The sequence below is a fragment of the Miniopterus natalensis genome, chromosome 16 (assembly GCF_054644295.1).
Source record: "Miniopterus natalensis isolate mMinNat1 chromosome 16, mMinNat1.hap1, whole genome shotgun sequence".
Classification (NCBI taxonomy): Eukaryota; Metazoa; Chordata; class Mammalia; order Chiroptera; family Miniopteridae; genus Miniopterus; species Miniopterus natalensis.
This window is the reverse complement of record NC_142096.1, coordinates 38802647-38812288: the sequence shown is the minus strand read 5'-3', so window position 1 is coordinate 38812288 and position 9642 is coordinate 38802647. Positions and strand designations below refer to the sequence as shown.

Here is a 9642-nt window from a genome sequence, read left to right as displayed (position 1 = left end):
TCGCACACATCGAAGTCCCGGCCTTGCGGGCGAGGGGGGAGACAGCAGAGTGGAACCGCAGCCGGAGCCCAGAGGTCCCTCCCCGCCGCGCCCCAACAAGAGCTTGCGCAACAGGCGGTGGCTCTGGCTGGCGCAGACCGAGAGCGGCCCGACCCGAGGTAGGCGCGCGAGCCGGGGCGGGAGGGGCGACCCCGAGCCGAGCGCGGGCAAGGGGTGTGTCCCCGCAACCAGCTGGGCCCGGGGGGCCGGGGCGGGGCGGGGCGAGGCGCGGGGGCGGGGCCGCGGCGCCTATAAAGTCTCGCTCCGCCTGGACATAAACAAACCTCGCCTGGCTCTCGGCTCAGCCTGCGCTCCGGAGCGCACGCCCATCCTCGCCGCTCTCCTCCCTCCACGCCCGGCACCGCCAGCCTAGCTCCGGCTCCGGTTCCCTTCTCCCTCTACCTTCGGTAAGCCCCGTGCTCTCTTCCTGACAGGCAGAGGGGGGTCGGTCGCCCGTGGATGCTGCTGGAACTCCTGGACCGCGCTTTGTCCCCTGGAGCTGCAAGTGTGCGGGCGTGTGGAAGGCTTTGGGGCGCGGGCACCTCTAGAGTGGGGGTTTTCGATTAGGGAAGAGGGGGAAAACAGGCCAGTCCCCGCGCTTCTGCCCCGTAGCTGATGATGTGGCACCCCCGGGGTCGGGGAGGCGGTGGGGAGCCGCCCGGGGAACACCTGGATCGCGCTTCCGCACGTTCTCCCAGAACCACCGCTGGCTGCGCCGCCCGGGAGCGCGCTGGAAGTGGGAGCAGGAGGAGGGCCTGGGAGTGTGTGTGGGGGGGGGGCGCTGTGGGTGTGGGGGGCTGTGTCGCTGGAGTGTGATGTCTGGGGAAGGAGGGATTGTGCGCGCGCGTGTGTAGAAAGGGGGTGGGTAGAAGCTGGAGATGAGGCTGGAGAGGGGGCGTGGGTGTGTCGGTTTCCAAACTGAGCCAGAAAGGATATGCATCTGAGGGGCGGGGGCTGATTGAGCCTCGAAGCCGAAGCCGGGGTGGGGTGGGGTGGGGTGGGGTGTGTGTGTTTTGGGGGACCGTCCGAGGTGTGTCACAGCTCGTGCGACATGAGCCGGAGCGAGTGTGTGCGCGCACCGCTGGGGAGGGTGCGCCCCCAGAGGTGGCCCGGGGTAGGCGCTGTGGCGGCTCCTGATAGGTGGCCTGGCTCGGAGGGTCCTGCGGGCCTCTGGTGGCCCCGCGCTGGCTGGGGCTAGGAGTGGCGTCATTTTCGCCTCCGCCCACCCTCCCCCGCTTCCTTCTTGCCCCTGCTGCTGGACCCGCCTGGCCTGCTCTCCAGGGGAGAGAACAGCTGGAACAGCTCCGACGGTCCCCGGAGACTGATTCAGCCTTGGGCAGGGCGTGTGCAACGCGGTGGGGTCAGGGGAAAGGCCTGTCACCGCCACTGTCAAATTAGTAGCTGAAGCTGGGTTTTAGGGGATGGTTCTCTTAACCCTCCTCTACCCCACCCCCCAAATACAAGCTCCCCTACTCTCCTGTCTGTAGCCTCTGCCTCTGTTGTCAGACATCCCTGAGGGGCCAGGGGCAGCACCCATCTGTGGCTTGGAAGGGAGAGGTCCCTGTCAGCAGGGGTGGGGGGAGGGGGAGAGATCTGATGGGGGCAGCCAGTTAGTTATCTTGTGCCCAAGACCAACTCCTCTACACAAATGTCCCGGGCACTTCCTTTTGTTGGGTCCCTTTAAGTTACTGAGAAAGACAGACTCAGAGAGAACTCAGCCAGTGGCCGCAGGGGAGGCCTCAGCCTCCTCACCAGCCACCAGCCACACTGAAGCATCCCCTGAGCCACCTCACAGGAACAAATACAAACCTCGTTCTTGCTATGAAAACCCAGTTTCAAGGCAAACGGCCAGCCTCCTCCTGTATAGAAATTTTGGAGTCTTTACTAAGTTTCCCAAAGGTGAACTGAAATAAACAAGGTACAGAGAGAGCGAACCTCAGCACCTGCCTTTGAGGGGCTCACCAGCCAGGGGAGAAGTGCAGGGAAGCACAGACCACAGTCCTGGGTGCCAAGTACTGGGGTGGCACAGGGTGGGGCTGGGGTAGGGGAGGTGAGGAGTGTGAGAGGTACCATGCTCTGGTGTAAGGAGCAAAACCTGGGGTGCCCCTGACCTGTGACTTACTAGGTGGCATCTCATCTCCCGCTCAAGGATGAGCTGCAGGAGGTGAGGAGGAAGGCTGTGCCGGCCTCGCCCTGTAACCTGGCACCTGGCTGAGGGCCTGGCACTTGGGAGGAGCCCAGATACATGCTGTCAGTGGAGTACAGACTCCTTCCCTGCGGTGATTACTCAGGTAGTCTCCTGGAACAGCCAGCAAATCCAGGGTGACTGACTGCAGATTTGATCATTTGGAGTGGAACCAACAGTTCACACAAGATGCTGGCCCACCCTCTTCCCATTTTACAGTTGGAAACAGGCCCAGAGACAGGGAGCAACTCACCAAGGCCCAGCTAAAACCAGAACTCACCTCTCCAGGCCCCCTCCTGGAGGCCCAGGTGGGGGTTGGAGATGGTCAAAGGTGCTCTCAGAGGTGTAAAAATAAATTGGATCTCAACTGAGTTTCTGGTGAGGAAACTTTCCAGACAGCATTTGGGTGATGTTTGGTTTATTTACTTATTTTTAGTGTAAATCAGGTGTTCTTGAATCATGAACAGAATTAGTCTGGTGAGAGAGGGCACCCTTGCTCGCGCAGCGGTGGCTGGATTCAGGCTGCCCCCTCCAGGTTGAACTAAAGATCTGATCAGAGCTGGGGGCCCCTGGGGTACACTGAAGCCTCCTGGCCTGAGCCTGCCTAAGTGTGGATGGGGAAGAAAGATCCCATTGTGTTTTTCTGATGGCCTGAAACTCCACTTTTTCAGTGGGACCCAGCTCTAGGGAATCCCATCCAAGGCATGACTCAAGTTCCCTGTGCCTGGGAGAGGAAGCCAGGGTGATGACTCAGCATCTAAGGTTCTAATAGGGACGCGAAAGGGAGGGGTGGGACATCTCTCTCCAGATCAGCTGCTGTACCCCCTCCTCCCCTCTGGTACTCACAACAGCTTTGCCTGAGCTTCACTGGCCCCATTGAATGGGTGAGGAAACCGAGGCCAGGGAGTTGAAAGGACTTGCCTGTAGCCACATGGCTCAGAGAGGGAGAGCCAGGCTTTGAACCTGGAGAGTTCGACTTGAAAGCCTTTGTTATTTTTCCTGACGTGTTGGTGTGACTGGAGAACCGCCAGGGTGAGAAGTTAGACATGCAATCAGGAGCCCAGTGCCGCAGTTTCGTCCCCTGTAAAGTGAGAATAATAAGCTCTGTCTCATGAGAACATGTAGTATTATCTGAGTTAATTCTTGTTCACGGATTGAGAATAGTGCCCAGCCTGTGGGGACACCATGTAGGTGTCTGTCAATAATTCTCACAAGTGACATTCTCAAGGCATCTCCTAGGCCATCAATGCCAGGGAACTGGACCTGTCTTTGGAGCATGGACCTGGTCTCCTGGGTTCATTGCAAGCTGCCCTTCCTGCCTCCTGGTCTCAGTCTGGTCCCAGGCCTCCTTCTTATTTGTCCCTTCTCTTTACATTTGATGACAGGGACAGGCTGGATGCAGTCTCTGGTGCAGACCCTGAAGTTAATTTTCTGAACACCTGCTTGGCCTTCTGCTGGGCCAGCTCTGGCTTGCTGAAAGTGGGTGTGCAGAGGGGGTGGGGAACTCTGAGTGCCAGTGGACCCCACTCCAGGGTGGGTGTCCTGGGGGGAGAGACATGGGCCCTGGGGGTAAGTCCTGGGGGGCCTGATTCGACACTAGAGTGGAACAGATTACAAAACTCGGGGCCACAAACAGGTCTGTCTTCCACTTTCCCACCTAACGTTTACTGCAGACCTGCCCACCCCCTGCCCCCTCCCCTCGGGAAGGATCTGTGGGCATTTGCAGTCTAGCGGGGTGTTTTTCCTACTGAGGTGGGAGGAAATGAGACTCCTTAGCAGTCTGGAAGGCCCTGTGCTGGAGTTCATCTTTTATTTTATACTCCCCGCTCCCTAAACCTGTGGAAACCTCTGTACGGGTATACATTTTACACCCAGGGACAGCTCAACTTAAAAAGGTGGATGGGGACCAGGGTTTCATCCTGTTCCCCCTTTAGACCCCCGGCTCCACCGAGTTGGCTTTGAGAAGGTTCTGGGCGGCCCCCTCCAAATGTGAGAACAAGAGACATTCTTAAGAATGAGGTAATTCTAAGGACTTTCTAGCCGGGGACCCTCACCTCCTCTCCCCTCTCCATTTTAATCACTCAGCTCCCAGCCCTCTCCAGAAAGCTGTCCCTGGCTTTCCCCCCTGGGTGCAGGCAGGGTTGGGCACCCTCCCTGCTCCCAGGTCACCCTCCTGGGATCGTTCTGGACTGCATTTCTCTGTTACCCTTTCTCCCATTAGGCCCGAGGGCCTGGCACTTAGTAGGCACGCAATGTCTGTCAGAAGAAAATCTCCCTTTGAGAGGGAAAGAGCTTGGGCCACCTTGTATAGGAAAGGTTGGAAGGCCACCCTGAGGGTGAAAGGACCGTTTCCGGGAAGGATCCTGTCAACATGGCAAGTGTCCCATCTTGGAACAAAGGGTGTTGTGGGAATAACCTATTTCCACTTCCTCCATGACCACGGGCTCGCTTGTGTGCGTTCAACACTTTATCTCCCAAGCCATCAGTGCTGCTCAGGCCTGTCCCCCAGATTCACAGAAAAATCCATAGCCTGACCCATGTCCTTGGGCTTCTGGTTATTACACTTGTCTGCTCAGACAGTTGTCTCCTCTCTGCCCAACAAACTGTTCCAGCTGCCAAAATGCCACTGAGAACCTGCCGGGAGGTTTCCGGGCAGCTTTGCAGAGAAGGGGGTTGGCGATGGCGGTCACCCACACCCTCTGCTTCCTGCTACCTTGTCCCAGGCTTCTCCCTGACCCTCCACTGGTCTGGGCTTCGTGGGACACAGGAATTCTTTCCATCTCCAGCCCCGTACCCAGGGAGTGCTGGCCGCCGGCGTTCGCCTGCTCTGCGATGATTCCTCTTCGTTCTTTCAGCGTCAGGGGATCCCTTGAACGCTACTGAGTTCCAGGCTCCATGCAAAGCACAGGGCTTCCAGAAGCTCCTGGGCTGGTTGTCTTCTCGAGCTCACTGTATTGAGTTTGAGAGCCCTGTTCTCGACTTTCCTTCCCCCAAACTGGGGTCCAAATTGTTGACAAGGTTGATTACATAAGAAAAAACATGGAGAGTTAAGACCGCCAATTCCCTCCCCCTCCCCAGAGCCTTGAGGTTCAAAATGTCCAGAAAACAAGAAAACCCAGGAACTGCCTTGTACCTTGACGTCAAACTCTCTTTGGCAAAGAAAAGACAGAAGAGCATAGCCACAGCAAGATGGGGTGCCCAGGGCGTACCCCAAGGCTACTTTCCCTGAGGCTCATGTGGACACGGGGCTGTTCTCTTAGAACCTTCTGGGAAGATGCTAAGCCAGGCAACAGCAGCGCCCCTCGATCCTGCCCCCCTCTTTTCAGTTCTGCCCCGTAAAGAACCCAGTGAGCTGGAAAGAACACGCTGCCACGTGGCTCTGACGCTGGGCGTGCTGTGGAGGGGACAGAAATCTGGGCTGGTTGCTGACAGCGGCAATCGATGGAAATGTCAGCAGTCTCTCCCGGCCTCCCTCTTTCTCTGCCTCATTAAAGGACCGCAGGAAGCTGTGCCCCGCCCGCCCCTCCGCTCCACACCCTCGGCCACATCCAAGGAGTGAGTTTTCCACCTTTCCCAGGTGGGGGGGAGTCAAGCTTTAGGAAGTCACGTGGGCCTTTGCTTTTGAGCCTCCGGTCACCCATCTGTAAGCTGGGATGACAACTGGCACCCCCTCCCAGGGGCCTCCTTGAGGGACACACGGAATCACGCTGTAAGCACTCTTTCGAAGTGTTGAATTGGCCGTTTCAGTGCCCTCCTGCGTACTTGGAAGGGAGAATCGAAACATCTAAGATGCGGACTTCGCCCAGAGCCTGGCAGCTCACAGTGGCTCAGTGGTGACTGCGGAGGGCGGAGGGAAAAGTAGGTGACTCCCAGCTGACCCGCACAGGAAAAACCTCCCTTCCTTAGAACAGCCTACTGGAACTGAGTGTGGGCGCACAGTGTGTGTATATTTTAGAGCAAGCTGATATAAGGCTCAGGGTCAACTAAGCCTTTAGGGTTGTTCTAACCTGTGCCGGCTTGTTGCCTGGTGACTTGGAGGGCACATTTCTTAACCTCCCTGTGCCTCAGTTTCCCCATCATGAAATAGTGAATACGGTTGCCTATTTTCTAGGCACAAGCCTAGAAAGTTACCAGTAAGCCCCATAGAAGTCTCTCCTGTTGCTGTGATCATGGGGTGTCTGTGTGGGTTTCACTGTCACCTTCCATGGCCAGTCTTGCTGGGGTCAGTGCATCTGGAGGTCCCAGCACATGTGGTAGATGTTTCTCTGCTGGACACAACCGCTGTCCCCCTTGTGGAAGTTCCAGGGGCCCAGGAGAGCTTGCTGAAGAGGATGTGCCGATGGGTGCCCCTAGGTGGCTTGGCAGAGAAGCACCAGAGCTGGAGGGAGGCTCTGTCTCACAGACAGGGAGGGGCTGAAGTCAGGAGTGGAACAGGGACCTCCAGGCAGATCTAGGCAGCACTGAGCGGGCAGTGCCCTGGTGAGACCCCTGTGTAGGTGGCATCTCTGTGCAGTACTTTCCTGCCTGGGTTCCCATCTGCCCCAGGTTTCTCATGGACCGTGTGATGTTCATGGAACAGGCTGCATATTTTACAAACAGAAGCTGAAGCCCAAATAGGGGATGAATGACATGGTCAAAGTCACGTGGCAGGGGAGTAGCGGTGCTCCCACTCTTGGATTCCTAAGCCTGTGGCCCTGCTGCTCCATCAAGGCTTTTGAGAATCACAGATTGTATGTCCCCTCTCTCTCCAGTGACTGATTAATGATTCTCATGTGGCCTTAGATTGCCTGAGATGCCTCTGCCCACTGCCCTCCAGGTCCTCGGGGTCACAGTCTTACCTTCTCCTGGTAAATCTCAGCCTTGGCTTCCCCTGGAACCCATGAGGTCCAGCTAATTTTTGACTATCTCCTGGGCCTGTTGGACCGGAAAGATATTTGCCCAGCCCCCTTGGGCCTTCATTACTATTGACCAGCGTTGCTAATGAAGAGGAGACCTACATGGTGGCACATTGAGCCTGATTGTTGGAAGCCTATGTGGCATTTGCTGAACATCTTCTGTGTGTCCCCCTCCTTGCTGGGCCACTGTGAGGCTCATGGTGTATAAAACACAGGCTGTGTCCTCATAGATGTCCCTCATATCTTAGGCGATCAAGAAAGAAAATTGCCCTGATTAATTAGGCAACTATTTACCAGGTTCTGTGTGCCAGTGTTTAATTTAAGCTCTGGTCCTTGCTGGGAGCAGGATTATTATGCCCATTTTTCAGATGAGCAAACTGAGGCTAAGAGGTTAGATTACTTGTTGGGGAGCACAGAGCTAATAAATGATGACAACCGGTCTGACCCTCCAGTCTTCCTCTAGCTCTTGGCTGCCTTCCCCTTGTCTGATGCTGGTTTTCTCTGAATTCTTTCTGGGAGGGTGGTGGGAAGGAAGAAATGGTGATAAGAACCAGTCTGGCAGCTTCTGGGGTGACTTGGAGCCCCGTTTTTGGCACTGAGTGGGGTTTCAGCGGAGGGAGCCCTGTCCTGACCTAACTCCCTGGAGAGGCTCCCATCTGCGCTTCTTGGAGACGGCTGGAGGTGCCATCCACCATCCTGCACGGTGGAGCAGGAGGCCTGGGCAGCCACCTTTGGGCTCCGACCCACGGTATCCCACGTGGCCTTGCCTTGTCACCCCGTCTGCTAAACAATGGCCTTGGCCCTTTTCAGTCCCACGTTCTGCACTGGGACTTTCCAGGAGGTGGTGGAGAGGGGCGGGGACTGGCATCCAACAGTGGACCTCAAGCCCAGGGAGAGAATTTGCTGAGCCAAGCAGGGCCTCAGGACGGCTGGGGGATGACCCAGGGTGTGGGCTCCAAGCGGTGCCCGGTGGGAGCAGTGGTGGGGCCATCAGCCAGAGCACCCCAAACCAGGCCACCTCCCAACTGTCCCTGCCTCCTGGTGAGGGAGATCAGCGCTGCCTATAAGGCAGCGTCTACTGGGGGGAGGGCTTCTTTGAGTGAGCCTCATGTCTTGGGGTTGTGAATTTGAACCCCACAGAGAAAACCTGTAATAGTTCTCAGCGTCACCTTGCCTCTGGGCATGAGGCCCCTCCAGCTGCAACATTCAGCGAGTCTTCAATAATTAAGGGACTGGCCAGTTTCCAGCCTCTGCCTCAGGTGGTCAGGGGAGCTAGGTGTAGGGAGAAAAGAAGGTTTGGGTACAAAGGTTTCACCAGGAGCACGTTTGGGAAATCACGAAGGCTGGGGTCGAGCCCTCTTCTGTTCTGAAGGACACTGGGGGCCACTGAGGGGGCTGACAGTGTAACGTGATTGCAGTGGCTGGGTGTCAAGGAGAACTGACCACACTGAACAGAACTGCAGCATGGGCTCGAGTCCCTAAATTGACTTGTTTCCAAAGCATCTCACTCTTGTGGGTTGTGAACATTAAAGAGTGAATTTAAACATAAGCCTTGCTATTAAGCTGCGTAAAACCTGTTCATCTACTCAGCAAGCGAGCTGTGTCCTGACTCTGAGCCTGGTGTAATGCGAGGTGCTACAGGTAGGCCAGGTAGTGAGACAAGTAGGGCTACCTGTCCAGGGAGCCCACAGGTGGGGCTGAAGAAGGCCTGCTTGAGCCCACCCAGGGACAGTAGGAGACCCCACTTGCACCCTGGGTCCTTTTACTCTCAGCAGGAGAGGTGGCATTGCCCGAGCTTTTGGAAGGCTCGCTAGGCTGTGTAGGCGAGGTGGCTGTGGGGCCAGGGTCTTGGAACCGCAAACATGCTGAATTAGCAAGGCCTACCGACCTCGGCTTTTCATGCCTCCGGCCTCTGAGCTGGCTGCTGCCCAGGAATGCTCACAAATATAAAACTGACTTTGTTTTCAGAATGTTCTGGAACCTGGACTCCAAAGGCTGCATAAAGGCATCCTTGTGGGGCTGGTTATCTACTGGGGAAAATCATACTGGGGCCCCAGACCAGAGCATCGCAGGGGATCGGCCCCCGAATGCCATGTGTCAGCACTGGGGCAGGGTGGGGAGTGGCTCTGGCTCTGCTGCCGGCTGACCTGAGAGGTGTCTCACGAGGAGGATTCTTGTGGGTTCTGGGAGTTGGGTCTTTTGACCAGTTCTCCTGGCTGGAATTTCAGAGGCTGAGCTCTCTCTGGCTTGGCATCCATGGGGCCTGGGTTGCTACTCTGGAAGGTAGCAATGCGAGGGCCTCGGTCAGGCTGGTTTTCAGCAGGTTTCCAGATCCAAGACACACAAGGCCTGAATCTGTGGGCGGGGGCTACCTGGACTCCTGCCACTCCCTCCTCCCTTCCTCTGACTGCCACTGGGGCACCGATCCCTCAATCTGGGTTCTGTGTGCCTCACCCAGCATTGGAGGGCACTTCGTGCTTCTAGTTTGACTTCCCACCTGTGAGAATAACTGTTTGTACCTCC

The 9642-nt window shown here is 56.8% G+C and overlaps 1 protein-coding gene across 1 annotated transcript in view; it reads left to right on the top strand.

Annotated features, from left to right (window-relative positions):
- Positions 1-361: 361 nt before the first annotated feature.
- NDRG1 (N-myc downstream regulated 1) overlaps positions 362-9642 on the top strand; it is a 41219-nt gene continuing 31938 nt past the window's right edge. The window contains exon 1 of the mRNA XM_016216110.2: positions 362-446. The gene's annotated coding sequence lies outside the window, so the exon portion shown is untranslated. The remainder of the gene's footprint in view (positions 447-9642) is intronic.